Source organism: Callorhinus ursinus, unplaced genomic scaffold, assembly GCF_003265705.2.
Source record: "Callorhinus ursinus isolate GAN/ISIS: 27379988/994484 unplaced genomic scaffold, GSC_fseal_2.0 scaffold46, whole genome shotgun sequence".
Taxonomy (NCBI): domain Eukaryota; kingdom Metazoa; phylum Chordata; class Mammalia; order Carnivora; family Otariidae; genus Callorhinus; species Callorhinus ursinus.
Window position 1 is genome coordinate 8,177,656 of NW_027397108.1, and position 25,856 is coordinate 8,203,511.

At 58.2% G+C, this 25,856-nt stretch overlaps 1 protein-coding gene and 1 long non-coding RNA gene across 6 annotated transcripts in view; one reads left to right on the forward strand and one right to left on the reverse strand.

Moving 5' to 3' along the window:
- The window catches only part of GSE1 (Gse1 coiled-coil protein), a 398,424-nt gene that overhangs the window by 20,593 nt on the left and 351,975 nt on the right, over nucleotides 1-25,856 (forward strand). The gene's annotated exons all lie outside the window — the stretch shown is intronic.
- Nucleotides 20,035-24,620, reverse strand: LOC141370828 (uncharacterized). The gene is made up of 3 exons (XR_012375237.1): nucleotides 24,420-24,620; nucleotides 22,707-23,121; nucleotides 20,035-21,090 (listed from the first exon to the last, which is right to left on the reverse strand). It is a non-coding gene; the product is annotated as an uncharacterized lncRNA (long non-coding RNA).

The window sequence follows — 25,856 nt, forward strand, 5'->3', positions numbered from 1 at the left end:
TCCCCAGCCTCGGCCCCCACCCTTTGGTTCTAACTGAGTGGCCTCATGGACTGCCCTGGCCTTGCCTCTTGAGGTGGCGGGGAGCCGGGGGGCCTCCTGGCCTCCCTGCTAGCCGTGCTGCAAGTGGCCCAAGGGGTGTGAGACCAGGAGGGGCAAATTGTCCTTGGCAGCCTCTGAGCAGCTTCCCTGGACCGGCCGTCTGTGGGCAAGAACCGGGACTCAAGGCAGCGGGCAGGGCTGGGGGCAGCCCATCGTCACGCACCTGGGCCTCTGCTGGAAGCCGCCTCCGCCTTTCTGGGAAAAGGGTGGGATTTGAGTAAATGCCTTCCCAACCAAGAATGGTTCTGCCGGCACGCCTGCTCCCCACCTGGCTCCAGCTGCCCGGCTTTCTGCTCCCCTGTACCTGGCAGCTATTGACCAAGGCCCTGCTGCCAAGAGGCCACGGGAGCACCCCCCCCCCACTGATGGTGTCCCCAGCAAACCGGCTCCAAGGAGGGCATTTCTCTGGGCTCTTAAGGCTTTATCAGAAGAATAAGGAAAAATATTGAACACCTACTGTGTGCTCCATATTCTCTTCCACTGACTCCGTTCTTCAAGGTGTTTTGGTGAACACCCACTGTGTGGGGAGGCAGCCCAGAGGGAATGATAAATACACCCTCTTGTTGAATATCTGTGATGTCCCCAGGCTATAGGCATGAGCCTGCTTCATTTTAAAAAACTCATTTTGAGATCATCGTAGATTTACATATAGTTGTGAGAAAGAACAGAGAGAGATCTCATGTACCCTTCACCTCATTTCCCCCAGTGGTAACATCTTGCATAACTATAGCCCAGTGTCACCAGCAGGATATTGACCTTGACACAATCCACTGACCTCGTTCAGATTTTCCCGGTGTGACACGTACATGCGTGTGTGTCTCTGTGTGTGTGCGTGTCTGTGTGGCCTGTTTGATTTTACGGGGAGGAAGTGGGGTTCAGGGTCAAGCCCTTGCCCAGGCCCAGTCCGCCAGGGTGCAGCAGAGCTGGGCTCCATGTCCAGGCATTCTGACTCCACATCCCTGAATTACTCTGGGAAAACAAGTCACATTTACTCTTTGCTGGGTTCTTGGACTTGGTAACCCCACTGGTCTCTGCTGCAGTTCTGAGCTGAAAACCCGGACAGGCTAGACTCGTAACATGTTGGTGCTGAGCTGCTGGCCTCTCTGTTTCACAGACAAGAACACTGAGGCTCAGAGAAGCTTAACAGTTTGCCTAACGTCCCCCAGCTAAGTGGTCAGGGGCTGATCTGAGTCTCTTCCCTCCAAGTCTGCATGTGGCAATGACCACAATGAACTTCATTTTCCAAGAGGTGAAAGGACAGAACACACTGTTGATCACAAGTACCAGGCTCAGGATTCAGATCAGTTAGTTACCAGGAAGACAGCAGGGGACATCTGGGAAAGTTTCTGGGCAGGAGGTGACCTTGGACACTTAGCATGTCCCCAAGTGTGTGCCAAGGAACACTAATGACTCAGGTGTTGAGGCGACTCTTTTTTCCTTGCACATCTATGTTTGGGAACGGTAGGTCAAAGAAATCTATACTGGGTTGTGTGCTGCAGGACTTATCAGTGCTTTTAATGCTGTGATGTTCACTCTGACCCTCTAGAGGGAGGACGGATTGCCATTCTGCACAGCGTATTTCAGGAACTGCTCGATAAAACACGCTGCCACATGAGATTCTGAGTGTTCAGGACATCTATAGCTCTGGTGAGGCTGGTTGTGGGGCCAGCAGCCCTCAGATGAATGTGGAGGCTCTTGCCCAGCACGGGAAACACTAAGGAGTGACATGACGTGTGGGAAGTGGGATGCAGATCTGTCCACCCACCGTGATCACAGCCATGTGCCTCTGCCTGTGTGGACAAGGAGGGGAAGTCAGCTGTCTTAGGTCAACAAAATTTCAGGTGATTTATTATTTTTAATATAAGATTTTTCTTTCTTAAACCAACAAAGGAGGTTGGGCTCCATTCACTGGGGCAATAAAAAGCCATTGTGTGTTTGAAGCAAGGGTTGAAGGCGACCTAACAAAAGCGGTTTTAAGAGAAGAATTTTTCTGTGTGGCATTGGGCAGGTGAGCTGGAAGGAGGAGGGGACAGGCAGAGACCACTGGAAGCCGGCTGCCATGGCCCTGGCCTGGGCCAGGGTGGTGGCCGAGAAGGGAGAGCTGGATGCGACCTCAGAGCTCTGTGGTTTCCTGAGGCCCAGAGAGGTTATGTCATTTGCCTTGAGTCACACAGTGGATGGTCTGCAGAGCCGGGACTTGGATACAGCTCTGTGATTTCAGAGTCTTGGAACATTGCCACATGGCGCGTAGCTGTCTTTATCTGCATTACATTTTCGCCAGCATTTGGAGTATGCACTGCTAATCTACGCTCTAGAAAACACGACTTGTGTGTGCATGCGTGTGTGAGTGTGTGTGTTTGGGGGCGGGGGGCGGGCGGATGTCTACTGCAGCACAACCCCATGCATGTCTCCCTGACAGAGAACATTCAGGATGCCCAGGCCCCTGCAGCACCCTGACCATCACGGGAAGGACACAGACAATGAGATGCTTTGCCCTGTTTTAAGAGTTAGCAGCTGCTTTCCAGTCACTTCCGGTCTGTAGGCCCTCATTGGGTGCTTTTGGGGCCAGAAACTCTTCTGGATTTTTCAGCCCCATAGACAGTTGCTTTTATGCAGAGGCTGTATTTTATATAACACTTGGCGGGGCCTGGGCAGCCCCCTGTCGTCAGCCACCATGGTGCGTCTGCGTGAAACACGTGAATGTTCACAGGCGGTGGGGAAAGAGCTGTGGGTACAGCCGGCCTCCGGCCAGGTGGGTTTCGCTGCCAAAGGGGTGAAGAAGACTTTGGGTCTCCAGAACTTTTGGACTTGGGGGCTCGGGGGAAGGGTTTGGGGATCAGTGTTGAGCAGATGCGCATGCACGGCTGAGTCCTGGGTATGGGTGAATCTCGGTTTCGGTGACCGGGAGAGAATGTCCCTCTCTGGGACTTTACCACAATTGAGAAGCGTGGGGAGGGAGCAGCATCCAATCGTAAAGACGGGCGGCGGCGGGCTCAGGTAGCAGAGAGCAAGGAAAACGATGGACTTGCTATTCACATATCCCTGCATTGTGTGACTGCAGTGTGTGTGTGTTCCTTCTTAAATTTTAGGGACAAAAGGAGAAAATGGCCCCCAGCATGCCCAGGATGGCCCCCCCACTGAGTCCCCTGGTTGCTGGCAGCCAAGCCTGCCTGGACCTTGAGCAGCTACATAAATTCACCCAGCAGGGGGTCACCGTCCTGCACAAATGCTCCCCAGTGGCACTGGGAGGGAGTCCCGGCCGCGTGTTTAGACGGGGTGGGACCTGCTGGAATTTGCATTCCCTCAGTCAGAAGCTAAATGGATCTTTTATTAAGATCAGCAAAATCCATTTTTAACTGAATTTGAAGGTCCCCTGTGCTGCGGTTTCTTCCAAGGATGGTGAGGGTGACTGTGCGTCCCCAGCGCTTGAGGACCGGCCACCAGCCTTGGAGTGGGCCACACGGTGTCAGGGATCCCGAGACCCCAGTATGGGACCCAGCGGCCATCTGGTGCCCCTGGGCCAGCAGCTTACTTCCTGTGGGGTCAGGTGAGGGATTGGACGTGATTCATCCACTGATCAGCCCTCTCTCGGGCACCTACTGTGCGCCAAGCACAGGGGAGGACTAGACCTAGTCCCAAGGAGCATGGAGCCTGGCGGGAAAACTGGACAAATGGACAGATAATTCCAGGACAGGGGAATGTGGGCTGGTCTGGGGGTCCGTGTCCGGGGGAAAGATTGTGGGAACACAGTGAGGCCCCCCTGTTCACTTGGGGAGGGGCAGGCCAGGCTCTGTCACTTTCAAATCCCACACCGTATCCTCGTTTAGGGCCAAAAACCCAAGAGAAGACAGCATGTCAAACTGCGGTTCTAGAAGATGAAAGCAGGAGCTGTATTGCTCTATGGCTACCAGTGGTCATGACCGTGCCAGCCCGTTGGCAGGGCTAAAGTAAATACCCCTGTACGCCGGGTCATTTGGCAGTTTTCTCTCTGGATCAAGGCCACGTGTCATGCAAGTCAAGAACCTGGTCCTGGTGTCCTCACTCCGTGTCAGCTTGGAGCGAGCCCCTCAATCAAGTGCCTCTGTCTCCTGGTTGGAGAGCGGGAAAATGCTGAGGGCCCCCATCCTGTTCAGGCTGAGAGGCCGAGGCCCGGGGACCAAGAGGGGCGTGCCCGGGGCTGGCCCTCGGCTCTGCGGCGGAGCAGAAGGCAAGCATGATTGTCTTAAAGTGTGTTTCTCCTGTGCCTTTGATGTGTGGCGAGTGTGTAGGGCACTTTATAGATGCAATCGATGACCTGTGAAATGTGCTTTCTCTAAGAAGGCATCAGTTTTTACTTCCTGCCGAGAGTACCTTTGTGACTGGGGACCCATCACGTGCTGGGATGCTCAGGCAGGGCCATCGGGGTCCTCGCTCCTCTTCCCGTTCCTGGGGCACGGGTCTGCCTGTAGAGCGGTCCCACCTCCCGGGAGGGCAGCCCTGCTGGTCTGGGCCTGTAGTCTCCCGCTCCCCTTCATCCCTCCTCTCTGCCCTAACCCTCAGGCCCACAGGACGTCCAGGAAAGGAGCCCACGTGTCCCTTGATAGAAAAGGGCAGGCGCATCTGCTGGGGGCCTGGGGAAGAGGTGGCGGCCGATGGGGGGGTTGGGAAGGAGATGGCCCTGAGTCCTGCTGGCCAGAGGCCTGGCCTGGAGAGGAGCGCCGACTGCTCCCCCTGTAGGAGGACCCGGCGGCTTTAGAGGTGCTGTGTGCTTGCCCCCCAGACAACCCTGGACGCCACTCAGGAGCATTGCGGAGAACCACCCCCCACCTCCCGGCACCCCCATGCCCCAGCTCCCTGCTCTCTGGGCTCGGGTCTCCGTGCTGCCTTCCTGGCCGGGCCTCCTCTGGGTGGGCAAAGTATGAGCTGGGGTGTGGGGTTCCTTCCTTCTGTCCCCTGGTGGGGCACTGAGAGTACATAACAGAGGGTCCTGCTGTGTGTTCTTTCAAAGGCCTCCTGGCTTAACCGCAAAAAAGAGGCAGGTTTGTTCACCAAGACTCCCTTCTTTCATTTCTGTGTAAATACACAGCTTTGGTTTTCTTTTTTCTTTTTTTTTTTTCTCTCTTGTCTGTCAGAAAGCGTTCCAGTTGGGAACTCGGAGTCTGCGCCTCTAAACTTTTTCTCTCTGAGATCTAAGTTTGGGAGTTCGGGATCCAAAAAGGATGAAACAGCATTCCGTCCACAAGGCATACTTTGCCCACCTAGCCGCGGGCCGCGGGCCGCGGGGAGGGGCTTGAGCCGGAGCACGATGGGGCCAGAGGGGAAGCTGAGCCCTGTGTGCAGGCCCAGGTGGCATCTGGAGGGTGGTAGCCAGGAGAGTAGGGAGGAGGCTACTCTACAAGTCCGAGCATGGACGGCCGCCGTGGGATGGGACAAGCCGGGCTTGGAGACGGGCTCCTAGGCTGGGAGCTGTGACCACCTGCTCTCTCTGACTCTGCCCTGCTCTGTTTTCTCCTAAGTAAAAATAGCTAGGACTGTCACCCTTCCCTCTGCCGTTTGAGGACAGTCCCACCTTCTTCCCTGCCTGCTCCCTGACACCTTGTCACTCTCTTCCTCCCCTTTCCTTCCGCCTTCAGATATACTTGGGTTTCATTTTTGTCACTAGCAGGTGCTTGTCCTTATGGGCCAATTTTATCCTTCCCCGTGAGGCTCCAGGGTCCCTCGGGGCAGGGACCTCTTGAAAGAACCCTTGGGTGTCTTCCTTTACCCCAGCGTCCGGCAGCCAGGCCAATGCCACAGTGATTTACTGTCATCTTGTTATAATGGGGATAATTAATAAATGTGGAGCGTTTTCCCAAGGACTTCGGTCTCGTTGTCCCAGCGGCTGCTCATCCTCTCTGTGTCAGGAGCAGGGAAAAAAGGAAACTGCTCAGAGAGGTCATTGGACTGACCCCCCGTCACATAGCTGTCCGTGGCGGAGGCCAGACCTGAACTCAGGGCCCCGGTCTCTGGGCCCCGAGCCCTGTCCCCTGGGTCAGTGTTGCCCAGCTGAGGGCTGGCAGTGTCACACAGGGTGACTTCCTTTAAGGGACCTGAAGATGCGGCCCTAACTGACCATGAATCACATGGAGACGAAATTGTATTTTTTTGACTCTGCCTTTAGCCTTACTGCAAGGGGACGGCTCAGGGCTGGTGCCTTGTTCAACCTCCGTATTTTTTTTTTAATAGTGGTAAAACGGATGTAACATAAAATTTGCCACAAACCCGTGACAGTGCTTTTTAGTTTTCATACCCTTTTGGATTTCAGATGAAGAAGATAGAACTTTAGCATCAAATCCCTAAATATACTAAGTGACCATCTGTGGATGGTGAACGATACCAGCTTTTAAAAAAACTCTTTAAAAGGTTTTTAAAAAGTGAGTTGAGGGGATGCTTGGCTGGCTCGGTCCATAGAGCGTGCAACTCTTGATCTCAGGGTTGTGAGTTTGAGCCCCACGTTGGGCATAGTGATTACTTAAAAATAAAATATTTTTAAAAAGTGAGTTGATAAGAAGGAACATTTCAGGGAAATGGTGGTCCCAGTGGGTGTTAGGGGTCCAAACCACGCTCGGGGCAGGCAGTATGGGGAGCTGCCCTCCAGGCCTCCCTCCCACGCCCCGTGACCATCAGCTCCCCGGTACACAATGTGAGGAGAGCTAGATTCCAGAACCGACCTGCCTGCCCGCGCAGGTGTCAGGACCTGGACAGGGAGGGGCCGGCCAGCTGCCCCTGGTCCCAGAACCATCCGCCCCAGTCCCCACTGCCTTCTGGAATCCTCACCTTCTTCTTCTTTTTTTTTTTTTTTAAAAGATTTTATTTATTTATTTGACAGAGAGACACAGCGAGAGAGAGAACACAAGCAGGGGGAGTGAGAGAGGGAGAAGCAGGCTTCCCGCTGAGCAGGGAGCCCGATGCGGGGCTCGATCCCAGGACGCTGGGATCATGACCTGAGCCGAAGGCAGACGTTTAACTGACTGAGCCACCCAGGCGCCCTGGAATCCGCACCTTCTGAGGAAGGGGCCCGAGTGCTGGGGTCCCTGGGATCAGGGGACCTCCCACCGAGGGCCAGGGAATGCTCCACGACACCGTGGCCCAAGGGCTACGAGGGGCCTGCTGAGGCCTCAGCCTGGCTCCTAGGGCCAGGGAGCCGCTGCTCGGCTGTGGGGAGCTGGGGGCCCCCAGAGCGGGCGGTGCTGATGCGGGTAGGAAGCTGACACTTCCCACATGGCTCCGCACCAGGCTGTGGGTCCCAGCGGAGACCCCATCAGATTTGTAAATATGTGGGGTGTTCTTAGTTGCCACATGTCCCATGATATGTGGGGCCACCAGCATCCTCAGCTCCCTGCCATCCTCAGAATAACCCACAAGAAGGAATCGCCACCCCCACTCCCCACTCCGAGAGCCAAGAGTGCCCTCTCCAGAGAAGCTGTGTGTCCCTTGGAAGGTGCCCGTGGTCCTGGAGGCGACTCCTGGCCACACCGGGGACCTCCATGTGGAGCCTAACAGAAATCACACCGGTTCCCTTGTCTGTTTTCCCTGGGGTACCCTCCTTGGAGCCCACATGTGGTCCCCCCAGGCCCAGAGTGGAGCCAAGCCTGGCCTGGGCAGGGGAGCTGGAGGCCAGGGGTCAGGCCTTGTCCCGCCGCCACCCTGGCGACAAGCTGCAGGCTCCTGGCTGTGCCCCAGCTCCTGGGGAGGCAGGCCGGCCAGCCCTGGCCTCTTTCTCCCACCAGGTCCTCCTCCTCGTCCACCCTTGGCCAGAACGTCTGTGTGTTCCTGGGCAGTGTGGCTTCCAGCCCCAGTCCGCCCCAGAGAGGATTTCTCCCCACAGGCTCACGCCTTTGGTCCCCATCCTTTTCTCTGGGAGCAGAGAGTTCTGAGTTCACATCTGGGGAGCTCAGTTTCACACCTGAGCTCTGAGTTCACATCTGGGGAGCTCGGGGGACTCTTTCTGAGTTCCCGCCTCTTCCCCAGGCACCCCCACCCCTTGGCCTCTCCCCTCAGCAGTCCCAGTGCCCCATGCAAGGCGGCCACCCAGCCAGAGCCTCTTGCAGGCCAGGCCTTGACCTGTGGGCCTTTTTGGGCCTACAGCGGTGCCAGGGGGAGCATCAGGCCTGCTCAGGTGGGGGTCCTGACGGCAGCGGGGAAAGGCTTGTGTGCAAGGCCCAGGGAGTTTAGTGATGGGCCCGTGTGTCTGGGCACAGGCAGGTGCAGGAAAGTGCAGGCAGCAAGCCAGAGCATGGGAGGCCTCGGATGGGACGAGGGAGCCGCCCAAGAGCCAGAAAGCCCAGGGCTGCGGACCTGACACGGGCAGGGGCACAGCCGACCCACGTGGCCGGGTGATGATGTGCTCAATGCCCACGGAGAGGCTGGGGGCCGCTAGCGCACGGCACCCAGATCTGCCTTGCAGGAGCCGGAGAGAGTGGGGAGGGTGGACCTGAAGTCCATTTCACCGGAAGGAAACGGACGCCAGGGAGTGGGGTTGTCTCCTCTATAACAGTTTTGTTGAGGTAGGATTCCCATACCGTGCGACTCACTCAACAGACTCACACAGTTCAGTGGCTGTTAGCATCTCATGGCCTTGGACCTACCACCATGGTCTGTTGCAGGACCTTTCCGCCCCCCCGAGGGAAACCCTGGTAGCAGTCACTCCACAAACCCCGCCCCCCAGAGGGAAATCCCTTGGCCATCACTCCACAAACCCCGCCCCCCAGAGGGAAACCCGTTCATCACTCCGCACGCCCCACCCCCAGCCCTAAAGGGATCCCTCGTCCACTCTCTGCTTCTTTGGATCTTTCCGTTCTACACATTTGATATGAATAAAGGCCTATCACCTGGCGTCTTTCACGTTGCCAAGGGCATTTGTGTTGAGACATGTTTCAGTTTTTACCCCTTTTTATGGCTGAGTGATATTCCATCATGTGGCTCTGTCGCCGTCCGTTTCCACCGTCATCTGTGACCGGCGTCTGGGTGGCTGAGCACCATTCGTGTGTGGGTTTTCCTGCTGTCAGCAGGTACCTGGGAGTGGATTCTCAGGGTCGTGCGAGGCCTGCCACACTGTCTCCACGGTGCTGCCCTATCTTGTGTTCCCGCCCACAGTGTATGAAGGTTCCAATCGCTCCGCATCCTCACCGGCGCTGGTGACTGCTTGTCTTTTTGCTTCTTACCATCCTAGTGGGCGTGACGTGGTCTCTCTCCTTGTCTAAGGGGTCAGATTTGAACTATGGTCTTTCTGCAACGCCCCCCCCCCCCCAGGCCGTGCCTTTCCCCACAGGAGCTTACCCTGGATGGGGCTGTCCTCCCTGGGACTCCAGTGTCCTTGGCAGCAGGTCCAACTCCGGGAGGGCAGGGTCATGCAGCCCCTAATCCCCTGCGACAGCAGGCCGGGCCCCTGGTGCCCCACTCCCAGCCCGCCAGGGGCGCTCTGCGCTCACAGCTCCTTCCGGGGTCTTCGGGCTAGGGCCTAGGTGGGTGGTAGACCACAGGCCCAGGGTTCTGGAGTCCAGACTGTCAAAACCCTCGGCTGGGGCATTCTGGAGAAAAGCCTCTGAACCCCCCAGAATGTTCTGGACAGATGGCTTGCCCAAATCATGAGTCATAAAAGTTGTCATCTGTTGGACATGTGCACATGTCTGAGCTCACTTGATCCTCCCCACAGCCTTTGAAGAGGTGAATGCTGTGAAGGCCCAGAGAGATCAGACCACTGGCCCAAGGCTGCACAGCAGGGCCAGGACTTGAACCTGTATTTGGCCGAAGTCCAAGATCAGGCTTCACAGCCTTACTTTTTTCTCACTTCCTTTGGTTTCCTCCAGCCCGTTGGTCCCCACAGCCTTGACATTGTATGGTGGGGGTGAGTGGCAGCCATGAAGGCCCCCGCCCAGTGCCCCTCCTGCTTGGGCAGCTCATCGTGTCCTCTTGTCAGTGGTGGGGGGTGTCCCTGTGAACCAGGAGCCCTGGGGAGCTCTGAGGAGTGGGGGACAGGGACCCGCCTATGGAGGCATCACAGCCCGTGAGGGGATCTGAACTGAGCTCTGGGTGACCTTTCTAGGTCATTCCTTCATCCACCAATTTGGTCATTCCACAAGGATCTGTTGAGTGCTGTGATGTCTGGCACCTAAGACACGGGGCTTCACAGAACCAGCCGCAGCACCTCCCTCATGGAGCTTCCAGTCTGGTGGCGGAGAGACGGTGCGAGTCAGCAAGTCCCACACACAAGTGCAAGCTTGTAGCTGGGCTACGGGCTCAGAAGGAGAGGCTCATAGTGCAAGGAAAGTAGGTAACGGGGCGGGGGGGGGGGGCTTTAACTTCGTGGAGGCATCTGGGAGGCTTCCTGGAGGAAGTGACTGCTGATCCAAGGTCTGAACTCTAAGGGGGAGTGGACCAGGCCTAAGAGGGGAGGGAAGAGCTCCGTGTGCAGAGGCCCTGAGGCAGGAGGGAGGCCTGTGGTGGGGAGGCTGTGTCTGGAGAGGAGCCTGAGGAGGCGGGCAGGGCTAGGACTGGGGGTCCCATTGAAGGGTTTCAGCTGGGAGTGATGTGGCTAGATTTGCCAAAAGAGGAGCCTCATGGTTCTGGAAGGTACAACCAAAATGAAGGCAGCAGGTCAGCCTGATTTGGACCAGCAGCAGGGGCTGTCCCGGGGCAGATAGTGGCTGTACCCTGGGGCTTGTGTGACCAGTTGGAAGCCCCAGGTGGACTCTGGGCAAGCTGGAGAAAGTATCTACCTCCCTTGGCCAAAGCCAGGGGCCCCAGAGAAAGGGCCTCCCCCCCCCCCCCCCCCCCTCTGCCTGCCCTTCCGCCTGCCGCCGCACCTCTGCCTCGGCTGGGCCTCCGCATCCTTACCACGCTCGTTCATTCACAATCTCCTCCAGAAAGGAGGAAGCTTCCAGGCCTCGAGGATGGAGGTGCTGGCCCCAGGCCAGCCCAGCTTGCCTGCCCACCGCCCCCTCCTCAGACGCCCCCACCCTGGCCTGCCCTTTCTTTATGGCAGGCAAAGTGCTAATTCCCAGTGCAGAGAGGTGGGCCAGGGGCCGCGGCCAAGAGAGGAGAGACTGTTTACAGCCTCCGGCGGCTCTTGGCTCCAGCGGTCCGGCGGGCCGGCCTCGCGGTGACATGTTTATTCTCCAGGCCCTGCTGCTGGCCCCGGCTCCTGGCAGGGCCCAGCGCGGGCTTCTTGGTGATGGGGACAGGCTGGCGGCTGGGGGCTGTTTGCGTCCCTAGACGGCTCTCCTCCTCCTGTTTTCTTCCCGCTCAGGCAAAATGTGGGGCTGAGGCCAGGGGCCCACTCCCCTCTCTGAAGGCACCATCCCCACCACAGCCCCTTCTGGCCCCTTCAGCCAGAAGCCCCACCCGGGCCACTCCCAGAAGACCCTCTGCCGGCAAGGCTCCCGAGTCCCATGGGACAGGTCTCCAGGGCGTCCTCCGCCCACTGGCCAGGCCAGCCTCGGTCACTGATGCCCTTGGCAGATTCCTGCCGAGCACCGCGCATGGTCCAGGCCCGGGTGGTGGCAGTGAGCAAGACAGATGAGGCCCTGTGTTCTGGGGCGGGCAGCCCAGTGGGGAGTGGCCGGTGTCCCCTGGCAGCGGGGCCTGAGGACCTGAGGATCATTCACAGACTCCCCTCCCCACTGAGCCCATTCACGGTGCCTGGCTGGCAGGAATCAGGGAGCCAGCCTTGGAGCCAGACTGGGCTGGGTGTAATCGCAGCCCTGCCGCTGACCAGGAGGGAGACCTCAGATGCGTTCCTGCTCCTCTCCCGGCCTATGCTTTCTCATCTGTAAAATGGGAGGCATGGGCCATGTTACAGCTGACCTCACGGGGCTGAGCACGTGCCCAGGCGGGATCGCCACGGGCCATGCTCTGCTGGGCATGTAGCGATGAACCAAGACAGAGGCCTACCCGGGCAGCGTGGGGAGCAGGGGCAGCTCTCCAGAGGGGCCAGGGTGGGGAAGGACAGGCCTGATTCTGCCGAGCGTAGCAGGGACAGGGCTGGTACTCCTGCGTCCTCATCCCGGGGCCCTAGTCGAAGGAACACCCTGTCCAGGCTAGAGTCTCCTCCTGGGCTGGGGTCTGACTAGGGCTGCTGGGGACACAGGACGTTCAGGAGGTTTCCGGCTCTCCACACCCAAGGGGACCCGCCCCAGAGTCCGTGTGTGGTATGGGGTACCAGCTGGGGTGTTGGGACCCCTGGGTCCTCATCCTTGGCTGGCCAGCACTTTGGGTGAGTCATGCTGTCTTGCCTCAGTTTCCCTGGGGTCCCACCCCACGGCATGTCGGTGTTCCCTCCAGATCTGGGTTCTTGCGCTCCGGTGGCAAGGGGCACGCCCCGCGGCTGCGGCCTCATTCTGCAGCATCTCAGCCGAGGCTCCTGTGCACACTGGGGTGGGGGTTGGTGGGCAACAGCACCTTCCTCCAGCCATTTCCACCGTGAAGATCCGAGCAGGTGCTGACTCCCGGGCCCGGCACCTTCTCTGAGCACACGGGTCCTTCAAGGCAGCCCTGCACCTGCACCGCTGACTTCTTGCTGTCCTCTCTACTCACTCTTTTGAGTCCTTACCCCATACACCACCTGTCCCCTTTCAAACAATTCTGCGGGAAACTTGGGGGCCTCCAGACCAGGAGTTGGCAAACTGCTTCTTAAAAGACCAGATGGTAAACGTTTTCGGCTCCGTGGGCCAGTCTCTGGGTTTCTGCCCCATATTCTTCTTTTTTTCTTTCTTTACTTACCTGTGTAACAAATACTCCCTTAAAACCGTGAGAACTGTCTTGGCTCAGCTGGTGGGTGGGTTGCAGCTTGCTGGAACCTGCTGTAGACGAGCAGGGTGGGCTGTGGGCTTGCCGTGTGTCTGTGTTTTCTGAGCACGGACTGTGGCCCGGGCCTGCTGAGCTGCACACAGATGGGCCCCATTATCTCTGACGACCACCCTGCCTGATAGGCACTATGATCCCATTTTACAGATAAGGAAACTTCAACCCGAGGGGACGAGGGCACCCGCCCACGGCGTTGGAGCTGGTCAGGGCAGCGTCAGGATTTGCGCCCAGACCACCAGTGTCCTCGTTTTGAACCACCCCCGTGGCTTGCTGCCTGGCTTCTCTGCCTTCTGCCCCCACCCAGTTACTCTGAGTGTGACGGAAGCCCAGATTCGGTCTGCTGTCCCTGGCTTTTTCTGCCTCTCTCTTGGTCTCCGGCTGGCATGGGCATTCCCCTTGCCATTTGCCCCCTCCCATCCTCTCCCCCGGTAGCTTCACGTGCCCCAAATTAGGAAGGGGGCCTCCGGAGCAACCCAGAGTCCCAGAATCAGCTTCAGCAGCACCTGCTTCTCCGGGGCCAGCCCATGGGTCACGCAAGGCAAAGCGGTGTCCCTGCAGCTGCTTGGCCCACATTCTGCAACCCTATATCTGAGCCACATGGGCGCAGCCAGAGCACGTGACCTGAGGCGGGGACGAGGGGCCCCAGGCAGGCGGCCCAGACGTTGCCTGCAGGGCCTACCCTAGCAGTAGAAGCAGCTGAGGCTGGGAAGGCCGTGGAGAGAGCCTGTCCCTTGCCACGGGTCAGGCACCAGGCATAAAAAGTGACCCCTTGGTGTCCTGAACCTGTCGGCCACCAGAGGCTAGTTCTGAACTTTCTTGCTTCCAGGGTTTAGCTATTTACAAAAAAAAAAAAAGTTGAGAGGGAGTTTGGACAAGTAGTTCAAATGACAAAAAACACAAGTAATAAGTATATAGGGAAATAGGTACATGAAAACTATTAAAATCCCAGAAAAGTGGTAAGACCCGGTGCTGGTGACGTTGCTTAACTAAGGCTCATTTCTGTTGCTAGTGGCAGCATGAATCTGAATCATACTGTGTCTTCCCCCAAACCGTTTGTCAGTATCTAACAAGGGCTTTACAGACACGCCTCTGTGGGACCCACCATCCCGTTTCTGAAAACGCATCCTGAGAAAGTAGCTTGTAAGGATGGAAATACAAGGATGCTCTTTGCACTGTTTATCATCGTGGGGAGAATTCTAAACGTCCAACAGCCCGATATGGGTAAGAAGAATGCCGTGTGTCCCTCACGTGGAAGGTGGTATGGCTCGGACTGACCACCTTGGAGCTCACTCAGGGAGAGAGGCGCCAATGCCCTCAAACAAATGACAGAGCAGCGGATCCCAAAGCCACGTACATGTCTTCGTTACCCCTGTGAGGAAGTGTGTCATGTACGTTCAGGCTGGAAGGGAGTTTGGAAAGCTGATGTGGCTGCGTTCGGGAGGTGATGGGGACCACCCTCTGCCTGAGACACTTTACTGCTGTCACTGGCTTGTCTTTTTTTTTTTCCTTCTTTTTAAGATTTTATTTTAGAGACAATGCGAGCAGGGGGAGGGGCAGAATCTCAAACAGAATCCATGCTCAGTGCAGAGGCCGATGTGGCACTCGATCTCACCACCCTGAGATCATGACCCAAGCCGAAACCAAGAGTGGGATGCCTAACCGACTGAGCCACGCAGGCGCCCTTGCACTGTTATTTATAATGGCGGTGGGGGGGATATTCTAAATGTCCAACAGTAGGATAATAAAACCCAGACATCCCCCGTTCATGTGCTGCTGAGCATCTTCAGATGTCACCCTGTGACGAGGTGGGTGCCCTCACGGCTGTGGGTGGCTGGCTAGTTCTTGGGGATGGCCCGAGCCGCGCCCCAGGCCGGGGGCTTCAACAACCGAGATGCATCTTTCTCGCACTGCTGGAGGCTGGAGGTACAAGCCCCCACCGTGGGCAGGGCTGCTGTGCCCTGAGGCCTCTCTCCTGGGCCTGCAGGCGCCACCTTCTCCCCGTGTCTTCACACGGTCCTCCCTCCGCATCTGTGTCCCAACCGCTTAGAAGGACAGCAGTCATGATGGATCAGGGCCTACCCTAATGGCCTCATTTTAACTTCATCACCTCTTTGAAGGCCCTATTTCCAAATAGCGTTACATTTGGAGGTATTGGGGGTTAGGACTTCGCCATAGGAATTTGGGGGACATAGTTCAGCCCATGTCAGGCATCCTCCACCAAATGGAAGCCATTCAACGGGTTGTGTTTCAAGCGACCCTGGCGCCATGGGGCACAGAAGCCTTTGGCTCCCCATTGCCATGAGACCCCAGAGTTCGCAGGTTCCATTAGCTGCTGGGAAGGAGGCCCTGACTGAGATGCTCTGCCCCAAGGGGGCAGCAAGGAGGCTGGGCTAAGGCCTGGGCCAGCACCCGGCTCCAACTCAGGGGAGCTGTGAGGCCTTGGACAGGCCACCCCACGCCTGCCTCGTGGGTCCTCGATACCAGAGGCTGGATCCCCTACTCCAGACCCTTTCGTCCTCGCTGCCCTTATGCCACCCCTGGTCTCGCCATGTTCGATGGTAGCACCAGTTCCATGTGGGATAAGAAGGTGTCACCCACAGAGGTCACAGATGGTGGCAGCAAGACACGGGAGTGCAGCTCAGAAGCAGGAGAATTGCCTCCTTCACATTTAATAAGACGAGCCGGGCCTGGGGACACGGCGGGGGCAGGGATGCCTGGGCGGCTCAGTCCATTAAGCACCCGACTCTTGATTTCACGCTCCACGCTCAGTGGGGAGTCTGCTTGGTGGTCTCTTTCCTTTTCCGTCTGCCCTCCCTCGCATGCTCTCTCTCTCAGATAAATAGCCGTGCAGAGAACCTGTCTGTGCACTTTGTGCATTTTCGTCCTTGAACAGCACCTTTCCAGAAGCGTCCCGGTAGCCGCCGAGTGCCCCAGTCAGCCAGGCCGGTGGAGCCTGGGCTCCCACCCCCAGCGGCATGCTTGCGGGGGCCACCTCGAAGGCCATCCTCTGGGCTCAGACTCAGCGCTGCGGTTCTCACGGGAGCTGGGAGCCTCGGAGGAAGCCCTGGGCCGGGGGCAGGGGGGCCGGCGCCTGCAGGCAGCTGGGGCTCACAGGCCCTGAGGGTAGAGGTCGGCGGGCTGCTGACAGATGCGCTGAGTCAGTGGTGTGGGAACGGAGGCCTTGGTCGTCCCCACAGAGGTTTTCTGTGACTGGTTCCACGAGCGAGCGAGCCCTGCTAAAGCGAGGCGGAGGCCATCCTAGGGCGTCTCTTGCCAGGCTGGGGGCCGGCACTGGCGCCCTTCCTCTGGGTACATAATATCCCATAATAGGGTCTGGCTGTTTGGAGTCCAGAGACGGAAAAAAAGATTGACATCATCCAAGTATTGGGTTCAGTGAGTGGAATGCCTGCTGGGCCCATCTCCACAGAGACGGCTTCTCTTCTCCCAGGGAGATGTGCTCAGGTCGCCGCACCGCAGGGACGCGGACTGTCCTGGGCTGAAGGGCCCCCCAGGTTCATGTCCCCCGAACCCGTGAGCGTGGCCTTATTTGGGAAGAAGCCCTCTGCAGACGCGGTCGAGTACCGAGGAGGCCGCCCTGGCGTAGGATGGCCATGAGTCCCCCGGCCACTGTCCCTGCAGAAAGAGGGAGACACGCACACACACAGGGTCACGTGAGGTCGGTGGCGGCGAGGGCAGGGGGGCGGCGGTGAAGCTGCGGCCAGCCGGGGCACGCCAGGAGCTAGAAGAGGCAGGGAGGATCCACCCCGGAGCCCACGGGAAGGAGCGGGATCTCCGACCTCTCCAAACCAAGGGAACGGGTTTCTGTCGTTCAAGCCCCCCAGCGTGTGGGACAGCAGTGCACGCTCCCGTTGGACCTTGCCTTTGCCCCCCCTCCTTGGTGCTGGCACACTCCCTCCTACTGCACCTGCTGCCAAAGATGAGCGCGTCTTTCCTGCGGCCTTGGGGCCTCAGTGGGGCTGGTGGTGGGGCAGCACGCAGTAGGTGCGCGGTCTGTTTGTTGAATGCATGAGGGGGACATCAGGGGCCGTGGGGGGAGGATAGGAAGGGCAGGGGTGCGGCAGGGGGAGGAGGGCAGGGTGACTCTCGGAGCAGCCCCCGTGGCCCCTTCCCTCCCTGCATGCGCGCCCTCCCCTCCTGGCCCAGTCCTGGCTTCTGGGGGCAGGGGGCGGGTAGGGGCACTACACCGGTACAGCCCAGGCCAGAGTGCCCACTGCTCACGTCCCCACCCTGCCCCTTGCTGCCCGTCTGGCTCTGGGCCACGTACGGGCCTGCAGTGTCCCCAGCTGCAAAGTGGGTCTGCAGCATCCCTTCTTTGGGTGTTCTTGGGGAATGAGCAGGGTGGCCTAAGGGAAGCGGTATGCCTGACCTTTGTGTGGGTCCCGACAAAGGCTAACTGGGTTGATGAGCAGCCAGAGCTGGCCTGGGGAGTCAGAGAGGCCCGCCCACCCAGGGAGAAGGGAGGGGGCACGATGGTTGAGCGTGTGACATTAGAGGGGGCTGGGTCTGCACCGTTGTTATCCCGGGGTAACCTTTCAGCAATTGACTCGACCGCTCTCTGCCTCAGTTTCCCCACCTGGGAAATGGGGGAGAGGAGGCCCTGACCGCACAGGTGGCCAGGAGGGTATGAAGTGTAGCAGGACACTTGCACCAGCAGCGGTCTACAGAGCCTGTGCCTGGAGATGATGGGGTGGGGGGAGGTGGGAAGCCAGGTGTGCCTGACCAGGGGCGCATGCTGTGCCTGTTGGAACCCGCTTGTCTTCATTTCTGGGCTGCACTGGGGGCTGAGGAGAGAAGCATTGGCAGGGCAATCCAGGGGAAGCTTCTAGGTGCAGAAGCCTGGCCATCCCTCGGAACGGCCGTGGTCCCCAAGCCATCCACTCTGCCGCCACCGCCTGTGTTTGTTGGAGGGGAAGGGACAGGGGATCCCAGGCTCAGAGGGAGCACAGCTTGCCCAAAGCCACACACTGTGGGAGAGGTGGCCCAGGGTCTAGAGCTGTGGACTCCCTCTCCTGGCCTGCCATGGTTCATGTGTTGAGGGGTGGGTAAGATTGGGGTCCCTCCTCACCCACACACCTCCCTCCTGGCACCAGGGAACCTCTGGCAGGATCAGAGGGCAGTCTGATTGTGGAATGGAGGCATCTGGCTGGGGACAGAGACCCCAGCTTGCTTAGCTGGCAGCCAGGGCCCGTTCACCATCTCAGATCCTGTCCTTCAGAGTAGGGTGGGGGACCCTTTTCCTGTGGTCATTTCTCTCCTTTCTGTGTTTCCTCAAATCAAATCGTATAAAGGCCCCATGAGCCAGCTGCAGCCGCAGGATCGTGGGCCCCCCTCTTTGCTCCTCCAAGACCACCAGGAAGGCTGCTTTATGCCCATTGAGCAGATGGGGTCACTGAAGCCTGCCGGGCTGGTGTTTCTCCTTCTTTGTTTCCGGCCTGGGCTGGGGAAGGCAGGCTCCCCTGGTCTCCTGGACTTAGGGACAGGTGGGCAGCACTTCCCAGGGTGACCCCAGCCTGAAGGAAGGGGGGGAATCCCTGCTGCTATTTTGGGCTGCTCCAGGTGGACCCCGGGCGGGCGCCACCCCCAGCAAGCCGCAGCTGCCCAGACGCGGGAGCATCATTTTGTCCCCGGAGGGCCCAGCACCCCCCGCTCGGCCCCTCAGCCCTTTCTCTCGGGGCGGTGGGGGGGGGACCCTGTGGGCCGAAGCCGCTCAGCACAACCCCGTGCCTGGGTGTTCAGAGCGCTCTTCGGTCCCCCCCCCCCCTCTGCCGTGGGTGGCTGTAAAAATAGCACTTGGTTTCAGTTAGGCCTGGGCGGGCGGGGGTCCGGTTTCCCCTGCTCCTGGAGGAATTACCGGCCCACATGTTGCCAGGAGGCTTGGCTGGGAGAGGCAAGCGCGGCTCCAAGCCGGCGAGCGAGCGGCGGCACAGATGGAAACTCGATCACCCGGCTCAGCAGACTGTTTGATTTATTTTAAAATCAAGCAGATGGCTGCTACAGGGGTTTGTTTAAGTTCAGTGCGGAGCCGGGCCCGCGGCCAGGAGCCTCGGGGCAGCTGTGCCAAAAATTTTTCAATGACTTTGGTCGTCAAACCACCTCTTCCCCTCCTTTTTGAACTTCAGCCTCACCACACACATGTCGGCCTTCTAGCGCCTTCTCCCGCCGCCGTGTTGTGTGCCTTCTCCCGTTCTCTTTGTCTCTGTCTTTGGGTTTCTCTGTCTGTTCTGTTTCTCTCTCAGTATGTGTCTCTCGGTCTCTGTCTCTGCATGTCTCTCTGTGCCTCCGTGTCTGTCTCTGTGTCTCTGTGTCTCTCCCCACCCCTTTCTTCAAGAAGCCTTCCCAAAACGTCCTCCCTGCTCCCTGGCTCCTTCCAGCTTCCTCCTGCCCCGCCCCCACCCCGCCTGTGCCCCCACAGCAGCCCCCCCCTCTCCTCCCCAGCCCAGTGAGGCACATGGGAGAACAGCCAAGCCTTTGTGGCCACTCCACGTCCTCCGGGCTGTCCTCTCTCTGAGACACCGTGGCTGGGAAAACCAGGCCCCCAACCGTAAAATCCTGGAGTAGACCAGCCCTCCAAGGTCAAGTGGCTCAGCCCCTGCTCTAGGCAGGGAGGCCAGGGGAGGGCAGGGGCAGCCTGCAGCTGTCCCTGCTGGGGGGGGAGGGGCGGAGCCTGGTCACCCACGAGGAGCCCACTGTGTGGCTCGTTTGCTGGGGAGGTCAGCTGCAGGCTACTGAACGGCCCCCCCCCCCCCCGCCCCCGACACACACACACACACACACACACACACACACACACACACACCCACACACAGCTTCTGTACAGGGCGAGCCACATGTCCCACGCCCCCGCAGGGATTAATTGGTCCCCCGTTCAAATGGCAGCAGACCCCAGACCCCCAGCCAGGGCTGCCCCCTAGCCCACATCCCCTCAGGGGCTCAGCCTGCTCAGCCCTCTCTGCTGGGGCTTCCTAAACAAGCCAAACCAGCCAGGGATTTAAAATAGCAGCCAGCCCTGTAACTAACCCAAGTCCAGAGAGGAGCGCCTTGCAGGCGGGTGGGGCGCGGCCCCCAGCCTCCTGGTACCGTGGCAGGGATTGCTGATGGCACTCGGGCTCCTTGCCTGGGCTGGGCAGGCCCTGGTTGGAGACGGGCGTTTTCCCGCCTCTGGGTGGGGAGGTCAGCTCTCTGCCTGACCTGGCGGGAGCTGACTCAGCTGCCGGCCCAGCCCTTCTTCCCCAGGGTCACCCCTATCTGGCTGGGCCAGCCTCAGGGAGGGCGGGGGAGGCCTACACCCACCAGGCCACGGGGCAGCCAAGGGTCTGCTGGGGGTCCCTGGGAGAGGGGAGAAGACAGGAGGCCGGTTCCACGTCTCCCTTCCTCTGAGCTGCACCCCTGCTGGCAGGCACCTGCCCAGCCCTCCATTGCCCCTCTGCCCACCCCTGAGGCCCCAGGTGCAGCAGCCTCATGTGCTTCAGGGCGGAGGCCCCAGCCTCTTCCTCCATCGGATGCTCGGGGCCAGAATGGTCCAGAACCTCAGTCTGCCACGCCCAGCCCCTGAGTAGGGGCCAGAGCAGGACTCCCCAACTCCGGGCTGGCCCTGTCTGCCAGTGAATTGGCCAAGTGGCTGGCAGGACCACAGGTGGGGCTGGAGGCACACAATGGGGGGTCCGATGCTCTCCAGGACACCCTCAGTGGTTGAAACTGGCCTACCAGCAGCTTTAGATCTGGGAAAGATGTTGCTGGTTGGCGGGGGCGGGGGCAGTTAGTCCTGTGTTTCCAAGCAGCTGGTTCCCCCTTCCAGTAGCCATGTGCCAATGTCTCTGTCGGATCAGGCAGCTTGGACACTGTGACCAAGTCAAGCACCTCCTCGAACACACACGTAGCCGGGAAGCCGAAAACCGTGGCCCAATTACAAATACATCTGAGGCTCGCCGCATGGGCTGCCGACAGAGGAGCATCCGTGTTGCAAACCCTCTGTCCTAAGTTGGGAAGCTTTTGTTTATTTATTTTCTGTCTCACTGGTCTCCTTCCTGGGGGCGGCCACTCTGGCTCAGCGTGCCTTCCCCACTGGTGGACTCACCAGATTCACCAGATTCACCCCCGGGCTCCGTGCCTACAGTGACGTTTCTTCTCCTCTCTCTATTTTAATTTTGCCTACAAAAGAGGAAAATAAAAAATGTTAAACTGTATATTGTCTACCCCAGAAGCACGTTTGTGAGATGTTTCAGTGGGCACTGTTACCAGGTTGATCTTGATTGTTTTCTTCGTTGTCTTAGGAAGGAGAAGTCGGTTTGCTGGCCAGGCAGGAATCAAAGCGATCTGTTCTATCTCAGAGAAATGCAGAAAAATGTCTTCAAACCTAGCATCATTGTCAATTTTAAATTCTTCGAACTCCTGAACTTGATGATGCCAAATGGGGCCAGCACCATTTTTTTTTAACACTTTTTTTGTTGTGTAAAAAAATGAACATTAAACAAACACAATGTAAAATTTACCACTGTAACCATTTTCCAGGGTATGGTCTAGTGGTGTTAAGTACTTCCACACTGTTGTGCAACCCTTAGGGCCATGCCCATTTCATTCTAGAACGTTCTCATCATCCCTGATGGAAACCCTGTGCCCATTCTCAGGACCATTGTTAAGATGTTCTGGAGCAAAGACGCTCCTTCCCTCAGCTTCCCGGGGCAAAGCCTGGCACCACTCAAAGGCTGGTGGAGGAGGGGCCCCCACCGAGGTTCCTGCATCGGGCAGTGGGGGAGGCACCCTTCAATGCCGCAGGGAGAACAAAGGCGCAGAGAGCCCTGGGAGGAATCGCTGGCTGGTGATGGCAGCGACTATGGAGAACAGGCAGAAGGGGAGAAGCGAGGGAAGACGAGGTTTAGGAACATAGAGGAGAGATTCCTGGAGCCAAACTCATTAAAAAAAAAAAAAAAATCCTCGGTCTGGTTGGCAGCCGAGAAGCATTTTTATATTTGGGTTTAGCTCGAGGCTCTACAAATTAGCGTGGTCTGTTCCAGGTCGGGTTTATAACTTCGTTCAGTTTGAGTCTGACTCCCTGGTTTCCTGGGTGCCACACGCTAGGCAGGATGGGGAGGCTTTAGCATTCATCCCACAGAGGCTCACTGAGCACCTACTATGTGCAGGCCCTGCTCTGCATAGGGGAGGGGGAGCTGCGAGCCACATGGACCCAGCCCGGCCCCAGTCGCGATTCCCTTCTGCAGAGCAGCAGACAGTGACGAGGGAGTAAGTGTGCATCGTGGTATCACGTGGAGGTCAGTGCTGTGCGTAGCTGTGAAGCCAATGAGGGTCGGAAGCAGGGAACAGGGCCTCGTGGGGACCGACTAGGAGATACTGTGGTCAGGGGCCTCCAAGCAAAGCACTGAATGGAGCGAGGGCCAGACCAAGGAGGAGTGGTCCTGTCAGAGGGACCAGAAGAACTGTCAGTGCAGAAGCCCAGAAGAAGTGGGAATGAGTTTGGGGTTTTGTGGGGAAAGCAGGAGGCCCGTGTGGCTGGAATGGATGAGGAGCAGGGAGGAGGGAGAGCGGGGCAGGGGTGGTGGGGTCTGAGCAGTCAGTAGGGGCTGGAGGACGTGGAGCGCTGGGCGTTCACTCTGAGTGGGAAGGGCGTCTGTTGGGGAAGCTCCCCGGGAAGATGTGAGCTGATTCATGCAGCCCCCTCCCTCTGGCGGCTTGGTGGGGAGCAGACGGGAGAGGCACCGTAATGAATAATGTTCATGATAGCGAATATAGTGTCAGGGTCCACCTCTTACCCTTCCAGTTGCTCTTTGATCCTCCCAACTACTTGAAAGAAGGTCTCGGTTTGGAATTGCCGTCTCGCGTGCCTCTCTCCCACTGGCTGTGTGAGTTATCTGTCGTGCGCGGTGTAACAAAACACCCCAGAATGTTGCAGCTTCAAACAAAGAGCTCTTGTCTCACAGTCTCTGTGGGGAGTGGCTCGGCCAGGTGATTCTGGCTCCAGGTCTCCAATGAGACTGTAATCAGTGAGGTGCCTGGGGCTGTGGTCTCAGCCGAAGGCTCCACTGAGGCTGGAGGACCAGCTGCCAAGATGGCGCCCTCACATCGGTGGCTGGAGGCCTCAGTCCAGTGCTCGCTGGTGGCAGGAGGGCTCAGTGCCTTGCCACGGGGGGCTCTCTGCCGAGCAGCTGGCTTTGCAGAGCGAGTGATCTAGGAGAGAACCAGGAGGAAGCTCTTTGCCTGTAAATGACGTGGTCTCAGAAGCCACACGCTGTGACTCCCGCCCTCTTCTCCTCGTTGGTAGTGAATCACTAAGTCTGGCCCATACTCAAGGGCTCCACCTCTTCACGGGAAGCGTGTTGGAGCATCTGTGGACGTATTTTTTAAAACTACCACACTCGCTGATCTCTTAGGCCTCAGGCCCAGAGCCTTCTTTGGGATTAGTATTTGGCTAAAACTGAACAACACTGCTTCATTTTCATGGTATGGATTTTTAGTGTCACCTTCTATTTATGTTAGTTAATACCAATTTTCCTTTTGTGGTCATCATATACATTTCAAATTTATTTAAGCTAAGAAGGTGAGTTGATTGAAGGGAAACCGTGAAGTAAGAAATCCTATGTAGGATTAAGATGAGGAACGGTGAGAGTGGAAATATGCCAGGGAGCGGGCAGGTGGGACATGGCAACCAAGCCTGGGGCCTGCCGGCAGCCGAGGGGCCAAGTGTGCGGGCCCTGAAGCCACGCTGCCTGGGTTCAAATCCTGGTTCAGTCCCCTGCGCCTATGTGACTCTGGGTAAGCGTCTAGCCTCTTTGGGCCTCAGTTTCCCTCTTGATAAGGTGAGGGAACAGTCTGTTGCCTGGCGCTGTTTTAGAGCTCAGGCTGTGTGGAGTCTCCAAGGAGGGTCCTCTGTATGTAGCAAGGGCTCCGTGAGTGTCCTCTGCTAGGAGATGAGTTGGTACGAGCCTCACCACACTGTCTGTGGGGCTGGTCCTGATGGCCCCGGTGGGGGAGCTGTGTGGGTTTGTGTGGATGGATTGCTAAGGAGATACCACCCCTGCCCTCTGCTTAGAGCAGTGGCAGCCCTTGCCAGTGAGGGCAGGGGAGACTCCTCTGTGGGGTTCTTCATCTGATCAGAAAGCGGGGGGGGACCCGTGAAGGAGTAATACGGTCAGTGCTCATTCTCCTTACCCAGCTGCCTGCCTGCCTGCTCGTCTACCCTTCCCTCCTCCCTCCCTCGCTCCCTCCATCCATTCTTCACCCACCCATCCATCCATTTCTCCTTCCATCATCCATGCTTGCGTGCATCTGTCATCCATCTGTCTGCCTCTCCTTCCTTCTTCCAGCCATTTATAGATCTGTCTTACCTGAGTCCTTCTTTCCATCCATCCATCCATCCATCCATCCATCCATCCATCTCTCCTTCCTTTCTATTCATCCCCCCATCTGCCCATCTGTTGGTCCATCCATCCATCCAACAGGCATTAGAACTTGCACTGAGGACTTACCAGTGAATAAAACAACCCCTGCCGTCAGCGCTCTGGTCCCGTCGGGGAGGCCTGCATGCCGGGAAGGAACGCAGAGGAGGTGGCTCTCTTGTGGAGGCGTGGCAAGCACCTGCTGGGTGCGGGTGCCACGGTCCGTGAAGGCAAGCCCATGTGGACCTCACAGTGGGTGTGTCCATGCCACAGGGTGTCAGAGGGGGTGTGATTGGCTCTGCCTAGCAAAGGAGGCAATACTTGCAGGGGCTCTTGAGGGATGGGTAGGAGTTGGCCGGGTGGGGGGGGCAGGGGTGATTCCAGCGGCACGAGTGTATGGGCATGGTTGGGGAAGTCTACATGGTTGGGGCAGGTCTGGGAGCGTAGTGTGCAGGATCTGAGAGGTTGGGGCCAGAGTGGAGGTGGTTGGGCCCAGTGGAGGTTCCTTTCAGGCCAGCCAGGACTCAGGACCTGTGTTGGCCCCACATGAGCCCCGGGAGATGGGGACTCATTCACACACGCTCTTTCACACACTTCTTCACTCAGTGGTCCCCAAACCCTGGCCACGTGCTGGCACGGGGGCACAGCTGTAAACAGGACAGGCGTGGCCCTGCCCTCTCAGGCACACCGGTTAGTCAGAGGCCTCAAACATTAAACAGAACTCAGCGCAAAGAAAGGATCATGCTGGGCAGTGAGGAGCGGCGGAGAGATCCGTGCACGAGAGGGCATGGTGGGGGTGCCACTGCAGGGTCTCCAAGGAGGTGGCAGGTAGGCAGAGGGGCCGTGGGCAGAGAAGGGCACTGCACAAAGGCCCTGCGGTGGGTGTGGGCCAGCCTGCTGGAGGAGACAGTGTGCAGTCCAGGCTCTCAAGGAGCCCTTTGCTTGGCTCTGGTGAAGAGTCAGTGGGTTCCAGGGCTGATGTCAGGAGTCAGGGATGGGGAGGGCTCTGCAAAGGGTTTGGTTTGTTTTTTTTCTGTGGGTGCTGGGGAGCCATGGAAGGTTGCTGAGCAGGGGAGCATTATAAGCACTGTTCTTGGGCAGCAGTGTGCAGGAGGGGGAGGGCAAAGCCCTGCTTCCGGAAGCTTCTGGGAATGCTGAGTCAGTGCAGTGAATGCCCTGGCTTTAAGGTCAGCCAAGCCTGGGTTTGAATTCCTGCCTGTCCATGAACTTGCTGTGTGACTTCGGGAAGGTACTCACACGCGCTGAGCCTCAGTGTGCTCACCTCTAAGATGGGGGGAGTGACAGTGCCCGTGTCTTGGGTCGTCATGGAGAGGCCAGGAGGCGTTGTGTGTGAATGGCCAAGTCCCTGCCTACAGGCCGTGCCTAGCGTCCTCGATTCTTACAGCGTCCCAGCCCCGAGAGAACCACATAGAGCCAGCAGAGAGGGAGGGAAGCTCAGTCATGTCGGATCCCCTCTCGGTAGCAGAGGGGGGTCAGCAGTAACATGTTCTTGAGCCCAGAGGAGCA